The sequence below is a fragment of the Symphalangus syndactylus genome, chromosome 9, assembly GCF_028878055.3.
Source record: "Symphalangus syndactylus isolate Jambi chromosome 9, NHGRI_mSymSyn1-v2.1_pri, whole genome shotgun sequence".
NCBI classification, from domain to species: Eukaryota; Metazoa; Chordata; class Mammalia; order Primates; family Hylobatidae; genus Symphalangus; species Symphalangus syndactylus.
The window spans coordinates 22,193,516-22,210,074 of NC_072431.2; the positions used below are offsets into that span (position 1 = coordinate 22,193,516).

The 16,559-nt window shown below is 39.2% G+C and overlaps 1 protein-coding gene across 7 annotated transcripts in view; it reads right to left on the reverse strand.

Annotated features, from left to right (window-relative positions):
* Positions 1-15,759, reverse strand: part of ARHGAP5 (Rho GTPase activating protein 5) — a 91,418-nt gene extending 75,659 nt beyond the window's left edge. For 2 of the 7 annotated variants that reach the window (XM_055291574.2, XM_055291570.2), the window contains exon 1: positions 13,165-15,759. The gene's annotated coding sequence lies outside the window, so the exon portion shown is untranslated. Of the gene's footprint in view, positions 1-1,806; positions 4,793-12,395; positions 12,537-12,774; positions 12,932-13,164 lie in introns of those variants that run through there. The other 5 variants (XM_063645914.1, XM_055291573.2, XM_063645913.1 and 2 more) reach the window with 3 other exon arrangements.
* Positions 15,760-16,559: the final 800 nt, after the last annotated feature.

Genomic DNA, 16,559 nt, shown 5'->3' on the forward strand with positions numbered 1-16,559 from the left:
CAATTACACCAAACATATGTTACACTAACTAATGGTGAAGATAAACTGTGCTCATAATTTAAGATCTTGACTAATATTTCTGATAAAATTATAATTTTAAAAAATAAAATTTCAGATTTATTCTCATATTTTAGAAGTTTATTCCATCAACCTCAACTAAATATTAACTTTAATAGTCAGCCATCTGACAGTCAAACAAAATATATATTAGGTTCACTTTTGTAATAAATATTACTATATTGAAGCAGCAATACAAGGAAGTAGAAACCACGTGTAAATACAACCAATTTCAAAATCCGACTCCTATCATTTACTAGTAAAGCCCTACACCTCTTAAGACATAGTTCCTTCATCTATAAAACAGGGCTGTATCTAAAAATCATTTTTTAAAATGTGAAGTGCCTAGCGAAGAGGCTTAATATTAGTTCCAGTTCTTTATTTGATTCTTGGAACCATGGGAAGCTGCTTAAGGTTTATGAAAAATAATGTGATGAGACTTGTGACTTACAAATATTTATGTGGCAGCAGTGTATACATGTAATAAAGGAAACTAGGGCAGTCCCATCCAAACCTATTAACTTTTTTTATTAAGTAAAATGTTTACAAATCTTAATCCGGCCAAATTGAAAATTTGTACCTAGCATCAGCTTTAACGTTCTTTACCTGAACTGTGTAAAAGAACAAGTGAACACCTTATTTATGGATATTTACAGAGAAGAAAACATAGTATATTCTGGACAACAAAGTTATATATACAGTGATAGAAATGGAACTTAGTATGGAAAACAGCACAATGATTCCGTATCTAACAATTAAGGAAAATATTGAAATCACAAGAGAATATAAGATCTATTCTTATTAGAAAAGCAAAACCTGCAGATGATATACTTTAAAATGTACATCAAAAGAAGACTTCTCTGGTGATTACTTTGGGGAATTTTTACAGTACAGTAAAAACACTACAGTTACATAATGAAATATAACTCTTTATTAAACAAACATCTATTCTGAAAACCAAGAGTAATTCAAAGACGTACAAAAGTAAAACTGTCCCTTGTCTTCCAGTCATATATGCTTACCCAAATAATATAATTCTGAATACTATTACTCATTAAGACTCACTTCTGCTCTCCAATAGCATAAACCCCAAAATACTGAGATATACTCTATGTTAAGATAGAAAGGTAAAGTAGAAATGAAAACTCTATCATAAAATGTATTTTTAAAGTTTCAGAAACAAAAGGGTCTTAAATGAAGAGTGGAGGCATTAAGTCATGACCCTTTCATTGGTCACTGAAAACTGGAAAGCTTTTTATTTGACAGAAATAAAACTATAATGAGGTTAAAATTTAATACTAAGGCTTCAACACATCCTAATTAATTTGACAGTGGCAATATGAATCTTAAATGTTCAAGTTTAAATTAAAAATAAGGTAATTTCACATGACTTCTATGGTTTCCACAACAATTCACAGTAAAATGCCCATTAGACCAGGGAGGAACATCCTTATCCTTCTAACAAGGCTGTTAGGCAGACCATCTGCTGGTATTTTGAAATCAACTCCAGAGCTTATGTCATGAGTCACCATACAGTGATTTTCAAACTGTGACAGAAAAATTCTTCCACCTAGATGTGGGAAGGGTGTTGGAAGAATCCCTTCCAACTCTCACCAGAGGAGTGCCTTCCTTATCTGATTTATAGGTTTACTTAATTCAAGAGGCTTTGGTTTGGAAAAAAGGGGGGGGGGGGCGGGCGGGGGAATATTTTGAGAAACCCCAAAATAGAAAAAAAAAAATTGTTGTCACCTTGCCCTCAAAAGGGTTTGGCTGTTTGTTTGGATGAGTACGGTATTACCACCTCAACGGACAAAAGATTTCATGAAGTTGGCTGTAACAGGTTTTAAGGGAATTTCTTTTTTTTTTTTTTTTGTTTTACAGTATTCCTGATTTTATTCATTCTAACGATGATCCACTCCGGAAATCAAACCTGAGTACAGAGACACGGGAGAAGTTATTAAAATATCGGACCAAGTAGGTTCATCACAAGTGACAAAGTTATTCCATACTCTACTTGTACATACTCTGCTGTACCTTTATGATGCAAATGAGTAATTTTTCATTATAGACTAAAGACCAGAGATTTATTACGGAATCACTGTGAACCTTCCCAGCACAGCTCACAGATATCCGTGGTGCCATTTCAGTCTGTTTACCTCTGCCATGTGCCCCCTGAATCACAGAGTATAAGCCAAAAGAATCAAAAAGACCCCATTGTTCTGCTCTAATATTGAATGCAAAATAATATGTATTCTTTCTTCCTGAAGCAAAATATACCCCCATACAATATAGTTGTATTTCCTCATACACTCAGCTTTTGCTCTGAAAATAGGACTTACTGTACATAGAATCTGCCTTTGGGTATTACACAAATTTCTCACTTCCCAGACCATGGGCGGCCGGGCAGAGGCGCTTTTCAAACACTGATAGTTCATATATATATACAAATTATCCATTGGCCCCTTACAACCACATCAAAACTGTCCTCTATTAGCCAAGCAATTTTTTTTTCAGTGCTAAGAACAAAAAAAAATTTATTGTTTTTTTTCATGCTCCCACTAATAAACTAATGCCCAGTCTTCAATGATATGAAGGCTGTTTGAGTTAATTTAAAAACTTCTTTCAGTCTTAATATCTATGTCAATCATGCACATCTATTTCTGACGTAGGCTTACTTTCATGCAACTTGTTCTTATGATATCTAGCATCATGTTTATTTTTACTGACAAAGAAACCAAGACAAAAATAGCAATAACCTACTAGAAATGATAAGTTTAGAAGGAAAATCTCTTCATTCCCAATCTTTTACTTTTTTAAGCAATAGTGCTGCTTTTAATAGCTTGCAATGCAGTCTCTCATTCCGCCTTTAAGATTATCTTTAGGATAATCTTATAGAAATTATCTATATCCTTATAGAAATTAAAATTGTGTCAAAATGAAACTATCTTCACAACTAAGTTTTCTAAGATATTTTACTAGACCATCCAAACACTGCATCCTCCTTTGCAAATCAAGAAAAAAAAAGTTCTACAAGAAATCTAAAAAAAAACTCAATAAATCAGAACAAACTAAAACATGTACCTTTTCACAAAACAGATGCATTCATTAATAAAAGGTATATATTTAAAAATATTTTATGCTTTTAAATTATTATACCATCTCAGGAAATTCCTAATGGTCCTATCTTTAAAATATATCCTTAACTTTTCAGTTTTTTTCTACTTCTACTGCTCTCACCCATCAATATCTCTGGCCCAAGATTACTCTAAAGTCTTCTAAACGAACTCCTCTGCTTCACTCCTGCTCCCTTTTCCCAGTCTATTCATATGAGAGCAGCCAGAGTGCTCCTTTTAAAACATAAATCAGAGCTTCCCATTCTTTTGTTTAAAACTCTCGAGTACTGCTAAAAATAAAAAGCAAGTCCTCTCAACGGCTTACTACAAGATCTTCTCCAACCCTCTCTCAACTCTCTAGCCTCCCCTAATACTATTCTACCCTTCTCATTCTGCTTCAACCACACTGGAGGAAGACAACATGCTAAGGCATGTTCTTTGCACTTAACTTTTCACAATATCCCCAAAGATCCCCAGTGCTAACTCTTTACCTTCCTAACTTACTATACATCTTATTTATGTCATTAACTCTATCCCTCTCCGCATCCCACTCTTAATAAAAGAGTCACAAGGCACAAATCTTTATTTCACCAGTATATCAAAAGCCTACAACAGTGCCTCCCACATAACAGCTACTAACTAAATGCATAAATCCTAATTTAAACTTAAATATATAGTCAAAAATGAAACCATGAGAATGAAAGCTAACTATAATCTATAATAATGTACTTAGCCAGCATAACAATCTAATTTTAATTTATGACATCTTAAAAAACTTTTTTTTCCAAAAGTGAAGTTGAGTACAAACCAAAATATAGTTAATTCAAAATTTTTGGCTGTTTAAAGACTTTTGTAAAATCACAAAATTTATGATAAATTACATTTCCAAGACCTAATTACACAGAATGAACTTTGTAATTACATGCTCTATCTTTTTAAAATCAAATAACGATTCCTTATGTAAACAAATATTCAAAAGAAACAAGAACAAAGCCCAAAGATTATCATATATTCTACAATCTTAGGCAAACTTTTTGGAAGCAGCTGAAGAATAAAAAAACAACTGCACACTAAAAGATGAATAATTTGTTCAGCAGCAATAGAAAACAACAACAAAAAGATGAAGAGTGTAGTACTGATGAATTACTTTTCTGTTTTTTGTTTGTTTTTGAGATAGGTCTCTTAATCTGTCACCTAGGCTGGAATGCAGTGGCATGATCATAGCTCACTGCAGCCTTGAACTCCTGCACTCAGGTGATCCTCTCATCTCAGCCTCCTGTCTAGTTGGGACTCTAGGCATGCACCACCACACCCAGCTAATATTTAAAAATTATTTTTGTAGAGAGGGGTTCTCCTTATGTTCCCCAGGCTGGTCTCAAACTCCTGGGCTCAAGCAATCCTCTTCCATCAGTCTCCCAAGGTATGGGGATTACAGACGTGAGCCACCTCCCAGCCTGCCTTTTCTTAATGTTGCTATTTCTGGTAAATTTATCAATGCTGTGAAAAGTGAGAAGAAATCAAAAAGTCATTCTAACACACATAAAATAGCTAAGTAATTCAACAATGTAATACCTGTAGGAGAGTAACTCATATCCCATAATCTCTCTTTGTTTTTTTTTTTTTTTTTTTTTAAATAGGGTCTCACTGTCGCCCAGTCTGGAGTACAGTGGCAGGATCATAGCTTACTGCAGCCTCAAACGCCTGGGCTCAAATGATCCTCCTTCCTCAGCCTTCTAAGCAGCTGTGACTACAGATGTGCACCACCACACATAGGTAATTTTTAAATTTTTTTGTAGAGAGTCTATGTTGTGGTCTCAAAGTCCTGGACTCGAAATAATACTTCATCTTTGAACCACAGTTTATACCACAAAGCACACAATTTGTATGCTGAAATGAGCCCTAAAAAGTCATTATTCCTATGAATTAGTCTTGAAACAAGAATATAATCAGGCAAATGAAGAGAGAACCAACCTATTAAAAATTTCAACAATTTATGCGGTGACTAAATAACCTAGAAGCATTGAGATTTTGTTTTGGAATTGTATCTTCAGCAACAGTGCCTGATACACAGTGAGGGCTCAGTAAATATTTGATGAATAAATGACTCAATCTCCAGACTAAGAATACTCAGCTTCCAAACCACTGGCTAATCCTGAAGTCACACTTGTAAACACAATTAACAAAAATTACGTACTGCTTTGGGCCCATTACATCTAGTACAGCAAAATATTACATCTAGTACAGCAAAATATACTAACATAGAAAGTCCAGTTTTTTTCCCCAGGACCATAATGTGATCATTAACACACATTATGGGTATATAAACAGTAAGTCTAAAGGTTTGTAGTACTTCAAGGGGGGTTCAAGTAGGCAGTACTCTGGGAGCTCCGCAAACCCACGCAGCAAAGGTAATTCTGCTTTTAACCATTTTTATCTTCTGATATTTCAATTTGTTTGAAAAAAACTTCACTGCTGAAACTATGTGAAAAACCAATGACCAAAACTATTCCCAAACACATTAACTTCCACCCTATTATTTAATCTACACCCTACTCTGATAACATATTATTTCCCTGAGGCCTTGGTGTGCAAGTCATTCTAAATTCTTTCATTTCTGTATGGGAAACAGAAGGACCAAAGGTCATCCCATGTTCATCAACCTAGGTAAACAACTGTAAGTATTTATTTACTGTGCTTAGCTACTATCAGTTTAACTTTGTCAGAGATTTTGAATGTATAAAGGTACATATAGGAAAGTCTATCAAGCCAGTAACTATGGCTTGGTAGTTCACCTCCCTTCCAGTGTCTGAGTCCTTTTCTCTCCACCTTGGAGAACCAAGAAGTGGGGAGAAGGGCATAATTTGATATGCAATACTACAATGCCATATAGTAGAGGAACCATCATTTTCATCCTACAAACAACTTTAGGTAAGGCTTAACGATTTTTAAAATGAGAGCACCTGATTGAATAAGAATATCAACAAGAGGTGTAAGCTTTAAAGGAAGTACGGATTAAGGAAAAAAAGACTGAAAAGCACTTTCCACACTATATTAAAAAGCATAATAATAAACAGCACCATAGCTGAGGAGATAAAGGCAATGTGCTACACCATGGTACTAATAAATGCAACAGGAATTCAAAGAAATGAAAGTGCAAGTTGAAATAACTCAGGGTTTGGAAAACTTTTTCTGTAAAGGGCCAGGCAGTAAATATTTTAGGCTTTGCATGCTGCACAGTGTCTGTCACACTACTCAACTCTGCTGTCATACTGCAAAAGCAGTCGGAGACTGCACTTAAATGAATGATCATGGTTATGTTACAGTAAACTTTACTTAGGAAAATTTGAATTTCATATAATTTTCACATATCACAAAATATTCTTTTAATTTGCCCCCCAACCATTTCAAAATGTAGAAAGCCATTTTACAGAAATAGAGAGTAGGCAAGATTTGGCCCAGAGGCCATAGTTTGCAGACCCCTGAAACAGATGGTTTCAATGAAGAGGAAGGATTTGAGTGAACCTTAAAAAACAGACGAGATTTGGATTGTAAAGTCATCTGTCCAGGTGTACAATTAGGGTAGAATGGCTGGGCATAGTACCCATGTTGGAAAGAAATACTGTTTTGAACATGTAAGTTATGACCCTAGGTCTCAAGGGAAAACAAGAGTTAGACTTTGTCATAAGCAATAGAGAAGCCACTACAGATTAGTCTAGAAGAGGAATACAAGATTGGGCACAAAGCCCAAGAGACAGACAAATACTACAGGCTAAATACACCTGAACTATCACAGAATTTAAAAGAGCAACCCAGCCGGGCGTGGTGGCTCACGCCTGTAATCTCAACACTTCGGGAGGCTGAGGCCAGCAGATCACTTGAGGTCAGGAGGTCGAGACCAGCCCTGCCAGCATGGTGAAACCCCATCTCTACTAAAAATACAAAAATTAGCCAGGCGTGATGGCGTGTGCCTGTAATCCCAGCTACTCAGGAGGATGAGGCAGGAGAATAGCTTGAACCCAGGAGGCGGAGGTTACAGTGAGCTGAGCGCCACTGCACTCCAGCCTGGGTGACAGAGCAAGACCCCATCTCAAAAAAATTAATTAATTAATTAATCAATAAAAGAGCAATGCAAGACAAAGAGAGCTTGGTAACTGGCTACTAGACATAAGAAATACAAGACAACACATTAAGCCAGTGTTTCTTAATGAAAAACTAATCAGTTTCAGCAAAGATGGTGGTTCATTTGACCTTCAGGTGTTATTTCCAAAGACAAATGAAACTTTGGTAATGAAACAAGGCAAGTTCAAGATTATTAACATAAATTTCAGCATCATAAACTTCAGAAAATTACCTAAGAGACCATTTGGTGTAACACTCTTATTTTCTAAAGAAAACATATGAAGAATTAGATATTTGGTTAATACAGAAGAGTAGAAATCTAGATCTTAAATTTTCTAGATCAGAGGTCTCCAACCCCATCTGCGGCTTATTAGGAACTGGGCTGCACAGCAGGAGGTGAGGGGTGGCCTGGAAAGCAGGCATTACCACCTGAGCTCCGCCTCCACAGCAGCAATAGATTCTCAGAGGAGCAAGAACTGTAGGTTGCTTGCTCCCTTTGTGAATCTAACTAATTAATGCCTGATGATCTGAGGTGGAACAGTTTCATCCCAAAACCATGCCCCCAATTCCGTGAAGAAACTGTCTTCCACAAAACCAGTCCCTGGTACCAAAGAGGATCATTGCTCTAGATTATAGTAATGTTAATTTTTTACTAGTTCTCTAAAAGAGGTATTACCTTGGCTCTGAAAAGGTAAGTATAAAAAGAAACAATTTTGGATCAGTAAAAGAACATGATCAACAGAAAGAAAATGAACAAATTATGCCATATCAGAAGCCAAGGTAAAGCGTTTTTCCAAGGCTGTTTGATAAGCCAAATAAGTAACTAGACAAATAGTTATGCCAACATTACGTGTTTATTTCTACATCATCCCTTCTATCACTCTTGCATTAATACCTTCTCCAAATCTTTCACTCTGGCTCATAAGGTACAAAACTGACGCTCTTACATCATTTTTATCTTTTTTTTTTTTTTTTGAGGAGTCTCGCTCTGTCGCCCAGGCTGGAGTGCAGTGGCGCGATCTCGGCTCACTGCAAGCTCCGCCTCCTAGGTTCACGCCATTCTCCTGCTTCAGCCACCCCCCGTAAGCTGGGACTACACATTTTTATATTTTCTGGGAAGAAATATAAATATAAATAATATCTGCTAATCTGTCCTCTACTTACCTGCGCTTTCAGTCCACACTGTCATTAACTTACCTAAATGTCTTTTTCCCCCTTCATTAACCCAATTGTATGCTACTTCCAAGTAATACTTCCTTTAGCTAAATAACTTTCTACTAACTTTTAAATCAGTATGTAATCCAAGTAACACTTCCTTTAGCTACATTCCTTTCTACTAACTTTTAAATCAGCATATACTTCCCTAAATATACCTCAAATTCTTAAAGTGTCATGCTTGCTGTCTCTCCACAAAAGTTAAAAGATCTTTTAAGGGAGCAATATTTTATACTTTTTGTATCACTCAGTGCCTAGCTGCTCAATAAAATATTGGTCAGGGATAATAAAATAGGCTAAATCTAATCTAACACTAGAAAAATGAATATCCATTTTTACCATTAACTCTTCATGATGAAAAGCTTGAGACTCTAAGCAAGTGACATACTAGTCATATTTTAACCAGGAAATTACAAGGTTATGCTCTTTTTCCCAAGTAATAATTCTATGAAGTAAAACATACAGATATGACCAAACATCAACAATCTGTTTCATTTCCCTGCAAATCTAAAGTATTGTAGACAGCTTCCAAAACACAGTGGAAAAAAAAAAAAAAGATTATTCTTTTTGGTCTCTCTTACATCTAAACTCCTACTTGCAATTAAAACTCAAAATGTTTTATTCTTCTATGAAGGATTCCCAGAGGTCCTGAGGAAAACAGGCATTCTCTTTTCTGCATCTCTTAATACTTTTAACTATTTACTCCTTTATACAGCTTGAGCTATTATACCTATATCTAATTTATCTTGGTATTTCCAGGGCTAGGCACATAGTAAGTGCTAAATAAAAGTAATGTGAACTAATGAATAACAAATCAGAGACTTAAAAAAAATTAATGCAGATGACCTTTTTTTTTTTAAGGGGAATTCTTTTTTTAACTTTTAAGTTCAGGGGTACATGTGCAGGTTTGTTTTAAAGGTAAACTCATGTCAAGGGGGTTTGTTGTTACCCAGGTATTAAGCCTAGTACCCATTAGTTATTTTTCTTATATTTGAATAATAAATATTTTTCTTCCATTTAATTAAGTTAAATATTCTTATATTTAAATACAATACATTTAGTACATAAAAATAGAAGCTGTCCTGGTTTGGGAGGGTGGGTTGTCATAGGAAGTCTCAAGGCATCTAGGAAAAAAACCCACAGGAATCCAAGGGACAGAGTTTGAAAACCAATTAAAGTTCATACTTAAAATTCTTAGCATTGAAGCATTTTTCTTAATTTCTAATACGGTTTTTCCTACTTCAATAAAATGATCGACAAAAGCCTGCACTTAAACAAGAGCCTGATTACTCAAATTACTGAATGATGAATCTATTGATGTTTCTTCACAGTTCTTTTAGAAATTAAATTCCCTTGGTGTACTTTAAATATATAATACAAGTATCTTTTAGGAACATAGACATCACTAAAACAGAACACTGTACAATGCTTCTTCAGCCAATTATACTACTGCACACCTTCTTGGTACGCAAAGAAAAAACTGTGGACCATACAACCCAAATAAATAGTTCTTAAAATAGTATCTATGGAAACTACAGTTGTGACAAAACTTATTCTGCAGCTACCAAGAAAATCTCTATTATGCCATTTCATATTTAAGAAGTGACCACTAAAGGCCAACACTCATCTTACATCCTGCCAATGTTGGAAAAGTTTAGCAAAGTCTTTATGAGACCTAACTTTTTCTTCAATTAAAAAAAGTGAGTTAGAAAACTTATTATCACTACTTCAAATCCAAAAAAGGAATGCAAATACAATATTCATTCCTTAAATAATCTTAACTTTCAAGGTCAAAATAACTCTCCAAAAAAATGACTGTGCTAATATGCTTTTCAAACACAAATAAGAAGGGGAGACGGTTTTCAAAACATTTAGGGTAAGTATCTTGTGACAGAATTAAGGTAATAATTTTGCAACACATTTTAAAAACTGCTAAGGTTGTTTAAATGGGGAGGGACACTACAAAACTCATAAAGATAACAGAATTCTGCCGCAATTCTTACATCAAAGTGTAACCCACCTCACTCCCCAGTACTCTTAATAATTAATGTACAAAGAATGGCAAAATAAGACCTGTTGATCTGGGTTTAAAAACATAGCCTACACAAGACAACCAAATCGTTATTTAATCATCTGTACCGTCTGATTCTGTTTTAAGTCAATTAGATCAATAGTGCTATTTCTTGAAAGTTACAAGCATAGGTATGCGCAGCCTTTCACTCCAGTGCGTTTAGTCATAAATTGCTCCAGTGTCTTTTCAAGTTTTTGGTGACACATACTTACCGCTCTTTGTACTATAGATAAAGGTAATGGAGGTCAATTAGTATACAAAGGATAGATGAAGCAAAAAATGAGAAAGGAATTTAAAATGAAAGCAAAATCTTACTCAAGAAACTACCTAGTAGGTTACCTAGACGGTTAGTATACTTATCTACAAACACTGAATAAGAATACCGTGTTATCACATTACGGTACAAATAAACTAGAATTGACAGCAAAAGGTTTCATTAACGTATTTTTAAACCAAACATTATTCCAAATGTCTAATCGATGCATCTAGATGAAATTTTTGTGAGGAGAACCATTTTAAATGGGAATGTAGAGCAAGCTCCCATGAAGTGAACGAGATCCTTCATGCGGATAAATACCACCTAACATTCTAACTGAATACTGGTTCTGGATTTAAGTGGAATTGACAAACTCGCCCCTCGCCTCCACCTGTAGAAGGCAACATAAGCAAGTACTAGTAAATACAGCGAAGCATTTTGCTGTTTTACACCTGAACATTTAAAAAAAAATTCAGTTTCCTATCACAAAGGAAAAAGTAAATGATCGATGAGAATTTAAACTTAAAACGTGAGCACAAACCCATCTATACGCCTATCTTGCTCTGTCTCAAAATATTTGAATTCCCATTTATTAAGCGATGGCCAAATCCGAATTTCTATCACATGGTAGAAGCATAAGCGTCTCCCCTACAACTTTTTCGGGATTTTACTAAACGTCCTAATAACAGTTTGCCCTTATTTCCATGCACCTTTCAACCTCAGCTACACCCCAAGCCTCCAGCTCTCTTGCATTTCTAATAACGCTGTAGAGGGAGGGTGAGAGGGAGTGAGTATTTCTGTGTGGATAAGTGCGCGCGCGCTCCCGCGCGGCTCCCCACCCCCACCCCGATACTTTTCTTTAGTGGAAAGAGAGGAAGAATCTGGAGGTTATTCTAGCGAAAACTCAGTATCAAAGCCTCAACCCAGTCGCAGTCAGCCCACAGCACTCTGGGCTCTGGTTGCGCAGTGCAACTTCTCATATCTTACTCCAAGCTTCAAAGCAGATGGAAAATTGGTGAAGAGAACCCAGGGAGGAGTCGGGGAGATGAGGGAAAGTGAAAGGGCCGATCCCCCTACAAGGCGTTTAAGTTTGCAACCGAGACTGTGTTTCCGCGAATCTGCACCCGCCCCGTGTACCCCTTCCAGGTGGAACTCGTTAACAGCAGCAACCCGGCCAACGGACACCGCCACCTCCCCTCCCGACGGACCACCCGAGACTCGAGCAAGTGAGGCGGCGGGCGAGAGCGGACGCCTGGCGGGGCCGGCGATCCCCGGCCAGCACCAGGCCTCCGCTGACCCTGGCCCCGTCACCTGTGGAGAAAGCACCCCCTCCCCCGGCCTCTCTGCCCTTCACGCCGACCGTATCCCTAACGCTGCAGCTCCTGCCCGCCCGGCCTGCGAAAACCGAGCGCAGCGCCAGGCTCCCCTCGGCGGCCGCGGGGCCCCAGCCCCTTCAACTGGTTACAACCGGCAGCGGCGACCGAGCGGGGCAGCTAGCCTCAGGAGGGTCCCCGTCCGGGAGGGGGCAGGCAAGCTTGGAGGAGCGGGGGCCGCAAGGTCCTACCTAACAACGTCGGTCTCCTCCGTCTCCTCCTCAACGGCAGCGGCCCCGGCGGTGGCGGCGGCAGCGACATTCCTGGGGAGCGCTCCCGCCGCCGCCGCCTCCTCCTCCACTCTCTGCTCGCCTCTCTTCCCCGGCGCGCTCACCGAGCGGCGCGTCCCTTCAGCCACCTCCCCCCGCCCTCCCCGACACACACGCCCCGAAACCCTGAGCCCCCACGGCTCCCGCAGCCAGCTCACCCACCCTCCCTCCCTCCCCGCCACCAGCGGCGGCCCGTCCCTCCCCCCTTCCCCAGTGCCCGCCGCCGCGCCGGGCTCAGTAATGGCGGCCACTCGGGCTCCCTCGCGCTGACGGATTTCTCTCCCTCTCTCCCGAACTTTACCTCAGCATCTCTCCCGGCGCGCGCAGCCACACACCCGACCGGGGGCGGAGCGGCGGCGCAGCCTGGACGGGACGCGCGCGCGCGCGCGCGCACCCGCGCTGCCCTCCCCACAATCCCCCGCCCCCGCCCCCTCACCTCGCGACGCCTCCCGCGCCGCGCGCCCGGCACGGCCCCGCCCCTGCCCTCGTCTCCCGGGAGCCTGGGAAGGCGCGAGCGATCCAGTCGGAGGGAGGGGGACGAGCGCGCGGAGCCGCGTCCTCGCTCGCGTCCCCGCTCCCTCCTCCCCTCTGCTTCCCCCTCCCCTCCGCTCCCCCATTGGCTTCTACCCCTCCCCCTTCTTCCTCCGCCTCTCCCACCATTGGTTCCCTCCCCTACTCCATTCCTTCTCACCTTTTCCCTTTTACCCATTGGCGTGAGTATTTTTCCTCAGCTTCCCTCTTTCTCCGTATTCTGCTCCTCCTCAGTCCCATCCTCCACGCTTTGGAAGCTGCTGCCTTGCTGCCCGGAGCGCCGTCGTCCCCGAACCTCCCCTGCTTTCTCCCTTTCCTTCTGTTCCGGTTTCTGGTCGTAACTCAAGAGCAAACCACCGTACTGCAAAGGAACCAGATATTGTGCTCGCGGTTCCAAACCGGGCATGGGCACCGAATGCTTCTCGATAAATCCCCTTATGGTCTCTCAGCATTAAAGAAAGCAAGGGAGGAAAACATGCGCCCAAGCTCGTTCGCAGGAACATGATCGCGTGTCTGCGCCTGTGTGCGCAGCCAGTTTTCTGGCTGAGGATCGCTCGCCAACTACAGACATCACCCGCCCAGGACCCGGTGCCACACTCACCCAGAAGACGAAACTCCACAGGAGCGAGAAGAGGAGTCCATTTCTCCGTCGGCTCGGCACGGCACGGGGATGCAGGCCCCTGATTCAGTACGTTCTGTGGAAGTGGAGCGAGAAGCCAAGACGTGGAACGAGAAGCCCCATGGGGCGGGTCTCAGGGTGGCCCAAAAGACCCCTGTTCACGCCACTACCAGCCTAACTTTAGGAACTGTCGGCCACCTGGCTTTTATTATACTGCCTTAAACATATTCACTTTTTTGAGACTCTAGAAATTTCACAAGTTTTGGGGTAGAGCACACTGGGCTTTGGGTGTGTTTCTCATAAGGGCACCGACGGTGAATGGTGCAGTGAGAAAGGACCGTGGAAACCACTGCCTTTGCTTTTACCATTGAAGAAACTGAGGTCCTGTGACTTTCCCGAGGTCATCGGAATCTGCCTTACACAGGAGACTTAAAATAGTTGCCGGCAGATAAAAGAATGAGCAAAACCACATCTACTCCAATGTGTTAAGTCTAAAAGAAAGTAATTGAGGGGGCATTCCTCTTTGGGGAAATATTTATTTCCTGCATTGAAAATAGTTTATTGTTAGTAAACATAAAAAGTATGTTAAATTCAAGTTATTCTTTATTTTTTATGTTACATAAGGTACTGAAGTTAGCCAAGGTTGCTTTTTAGTGTTATAATGATGCAGCTGCTGCCAACCAGAAGTACATTTACGGTCTGTCAGTAAAGAAAACAAAAACTGCCTGTTGGTAAAAATCTGTTAGAAAATATTTGTCAGTAAATCTGTCACAATATTCCAGCAGAAGTTCTGTTCGTTTTTCCGTCTTCCTGCCCTTCTTCATATTTCTCAAAGGTAACCTTAATAGATAAAGGTAGAAGAGACATTTCTAATTTTTCTATGTATCTCTTGCTCCCTAATTTCTAAAAGGCATGACTAAAATCCTTTATTCGAGCCACTCCCTTGCATCTGAATCCTACCTACCAAGTAGGTTAAGAGTATGTTAGGTAAGGTCTGTAGTTACTTCTTTCTTTCAGTTACAAATTGTAGGTGGGAAAGAAGGATGCGGAAGGAAACTTGCAATGAAAGTAAACAGAAACAAAAAGAAGTAAAAAAGGAGAGAAGGGAATTTGGTGGGTGGTCCAACCATCAAAATGTGGTAACTAATGCCATAGGTATCTACACCACTTATGTAAGTTGGAATGTGAATGCATTCCAACGCATGTTTTTATCTTTGTACTAAAAGCCCTTAAGAATACCTGAAGTAAACATATAAAAAGTGTTTTAAATTCAAGTTATTCTTTATTTCTTATGTTACGTAAGGTACTGAAGTTCGCCAAGGTTGCTTTTTAGTGTTATAATGATGCAGTTCAAAGTCATAACCTGAATAAGATGTTAAGTACTATAGAGTGTACACCCCAAAGATACCTTAAAAATTATGTCCTAAATAATCAGAAATTTTAATAACCATGGACATGTATCAACATAAACCAAAGCCAAATCAGGGCTTCTAAAGAAAACATTAAAAAGGTGTAATGTTCAGTTATAGGACATGATACTGGAGGCGGGGAAGACTTGAAATCTCATTTATTTTCTTATAATGAAGACACCAGAAGACGTTAAAAAAAAAAAAAAGACGATTTCCAAACAATGATTTTCTTTTTTTTTTTTATTTTATTTTATTTTATTTTTTTTTTATTATACTTTAGGGTTTTAGGGTACATGTGCACAATGTGCAGGTTTGTTACATATGTATCCATGTGCCATGTTGATTTCCTGCACCCATTAACTCGTCATTTAGCATTAGGTGTATCTCCTAATGCTGTCCCTCCCCCCTCCCCCCACCCCACAACAGTCCCAGGAGCGTGATGTTCCCCTTCCTGTGTCCATGAGTTCTCATTCCAAACAATGATTTTCATAGTCGACATTATTTTTAGTTCTTTATCTTGATTTAGGGAGCCTGGAAATTTAGGACCTTGTTTCTTATTAATATTGATAGTCTAAAAGTGTTTACCAGTACAAATAAGTTATTGTATGTAATTTGCTCTTCTCAAAAAAAAATAGAGTTTTCTGTATCAATAAAAATCTGAAATGGGGGCCACAATTCTGTGGCTAATAATGCTTATATATCCATAAATAAAAGGCATTAAAGAGCAGGAGGAAAAATATGTAAGATGGCATCTTTAAAAATTGATCAGGAGCCAAGACTTCAGAGAAAAAGCTTTAAAACACCCACCCTCCCTACTCAAAAGGAGAATTTTTAAGAAAATAGGTAACTTATTTACACACACACACGTGCACGCACAAATATGGGAGAGAAATGGAAATGGAATAAATATTAACAAGCCCTCTCAAATCAACTACTCTTCTTATCTAGAACAAAAAAGTTAAGCCTCTCTTCTGCTGTACTGGATAATTAAAATAACTGGACTCTTTGTTCCTCGTCTACTTTGAAAAAATTAGAATAAGATTTGTCAGGCATTTTAGTTTTTTAATTTAAATTTTCTTCATGAATCTCTAGTTCTTCATCACATCCTAATAAAGTATTAATATGCATGGTCTTTTTGAGATCAAAAGACATGACAGTCATAAAAAAAGTTATCATAATTCCAGCTTCTATCATTAGTGGTAATACTGCAATATTCAAATGTTTCGTATGTTGTGGCTTCAAAAGAACTTACCCTATAGAGGCAGCTACACCCCCTGCTGGAAATCTTTGATCATAACAACTTTGGCTTCTGTAGTCTCTCAATCGAGAACATATGAAAAGCCAAATAAAGGGCCCTACCGCTCATGACAGAATTGACCAGTACTTTAGCCTGTCTAATACAAGACAGGCTTTTGGAGAACAGCCTATCTCAGAATATTACCTGATTACAGACAAAATACACAAAGAAGATGGAGAATAATGATGTAAATAACTAAATAGCCAAAACCCTTGTAAGATATTTGCTTA